Source organism: Colobus angolensis, unplaced genomic scaffold (genome assembly GCF_000951035.1).
Source record: "Colobus angolensis palliatus isolate OR3802 unplaced genomic scaffold, Cang.pa_1.0 Scaffold365, whole genome shotgun sequence".
Lineage (NCBI taxonomy): Eukaryota > Metazoa > Chordata > Mammalia > Primates > Cercopithecidae > Colobus > Colobus angolensis.
In genome coordinates this window covers 204,818-207,372 of record NW_012116988.1, presented here as the reverse complement: position 1 = coordinate 207,372, position 2,555 = coordinate 204,818, and positions in this window count along the sequence as shown.

Below are 2,555 nucleotides of genomic sequence, written 5' to 3'. Positions count from 1 at the left end.
GAAAGAAAGAAAGAAGAAAGAAAGAAAGAAAGAAAGAAAGAAAGAAAGAAAGAAAGAAAGAAAGAAAGAAAGAAAGAAAGAAAGAAAGAAAGAAAGAAATGGGCAAATGATCTGAGGTGCCTGACGTCCAGGCATTCATTTACACATCGGTCCCTCCCTAGTCTCTGCTCCAAATGCAACTTGTCCCAAATCTTTCTTCCTTCTCTCCTGTCTGTTCCTTCAGTCTCCACCCCAAGTCCTTTGAACCCTCCCTTTCTATAGACCCATCTAACCTCTCCCCTCCTCCCCAGGCTGCTCCTCACCAGGTCAAGCCAGGTCCCAATTCTTCCTCAGCCTCCACTCCCCCACCCTGTAATCCTTCTATCACCTCCCCTCCTCACAACCAGTCAGGCTTACAGTTTTGTTCTGTGACTAGCCCTCCCCCATCTGCCCAACAATTTCCTCTTAGAGAGGTGGCTGAAACTCAAGGTATAGTCAAGGTTAACACTCCTTTTTCTTTGTCCAACTTCTCTCAAATCACTGATTAAAGAGAGCATTTAGGCTCTTTTTCATCAAATATAAAAACCCAGCCCAGTCCATGGCATTTTTGGCAGGAACCCTGAGATATTTTACTGCCTTGGACCCTGAAGGGCCAGAAGGTCATCTTATTCTCAATATGCATTTTATTACTCAGTCCACTCCCGACATTAGAAAGAAACTCCAAAAGCTAGATTCCAGCCCTCAAACCCCGCAACAGGCTTAGTTAACCTCACCTTCAAAGTGTACAATAATAAAGAAGAGGCAGCCAAGTGGTAATGTATTTCTGAGTTGCAATTACTTGCCTCCACTGTGAGAGTAACCCCAACCACATCTCCAGGACAGAATAACTTCAGAATGCCTAAGACACAGTGGTCAGACATTCCTATAGGACCTCCTCCCTCAGGACCTTGCTTCAAGTGCCGAAAATCTGGCCACTGGGCCAAGGAATGCCTACAGCCCAGGATTCCTCCTAAGCCATGTCCCATCTGTGTGGAACCCCACTGGAAATCAGACTGTTCAACTTGCCTGGCAGCCACTCCCAGTGTCCCTGGAACTCTGGCCCAAGGCTCTCTGACTCCTTCACAGATCTTCTTGGCTTAGTGGCTGAAGACTGGCACTGCCCAATCACCTGAGAAGCCTGCTGGACCATCACAGTCACTTTGGGTAACTCTTACAGTGGAGGGTAAGTCTATCCCCTTCTTAATCAATATGGAGCCTACTCATTCCACATTACCTTCTTTTCAACAGTCTGTTTCCCTTGTCTCCATAACTGTGGTGGGTATTGATGGCCAGCCTGCTAGATTCCTCAAAACACCCCAACTCTGGTGCCAACTTGGACAACATTCTTTTTTTTTTTAATATCATTGGCTTTATTTATTGTTTGATAGCTTTTTACTTTGCTTGAACTTTGCTGCATTTTTTTCCTCTCCCTTGTCTCACCCACTAGGTTGTCCCTTCTCACTCTTTCCTGAGCTAAGGAAGTATATATTGACTTCCAGTCTGAGAAACTTTTTAAATGTAGACAGGACATTTGAAGAATAATCACAATGGTATTTTATTTAATACTTTCACAGCCAGTGAAATCTGTGAATTTTCCTAAGTAATCAATCACTAGCTTAGGTTAGAAGGAATTTACAAAGCTTTACATAAAAGTTCTAAGCCATGACAGTGAGTATGCAGTGCTCAGGATTGAACAAATCCAAGTTCAATTCTGTTAATAAGTATCCTGGTGATTTGTGGTCAGTTACATAACCTCTCTGGCTAAATCATTTCTTTCTTCTTCTACAGAATGAGTGGGTTGGACTTGATATTTAAAACCTCTTCCAGGTTTTATATTATATCTTATATAAACATTGACCCTCCTTGTAAACTGAAGTAATGTCTTTCCCATGTGTTCATTTCAGGTATTTCGATTCACTTCCTTTCTAAAATAAGGTACTTGCTTTGTTGGTATTAGAATGAATTAAATCCAGATTTTACAGGCTAATGGGACCAGAAACCAGAAATCAGGAAGAATCAAAAGTCTCAGAAGATGCTCAGATTAATATGAAAAATGTTGTGGTTACCCACAGTCATGGAAGGCTTTGGATGAACAACCAAAGAGTCAATACTTACAGGATTTTGAATTTCTGCTATTCCAAATATGTTTTCCATAATAAATTTGTTATGTCAAGGAATTATACTTCACACTTTTTTCCTTTTTTTTTTTTATTATACTTTAAGTTCTAGAGTACATGTGCACAACGTGCAGGTTTGTTACATTTGTATACATGTGCCATGTTAGTATGCTGCATCCATTAACTCGTCAGTTACATTAGGTATATCTCCTAATGCTATCCCACCCCCCTCCCCCCTCCCTACAATAGGATCCAGTGTGTGATGTTCCCCTTCTTGTGTCCAAGTGATCTCATTGTTCAATTCCCACCTATGAGTGAGAACATACAGTGTTTGGTTTTCTGTTCTTGAGATAGTTTGCTGAGAATGATGGTTTCCAGCTGCATCCATGTCCCTACAAAGGACATGAACTCATCCTTTTT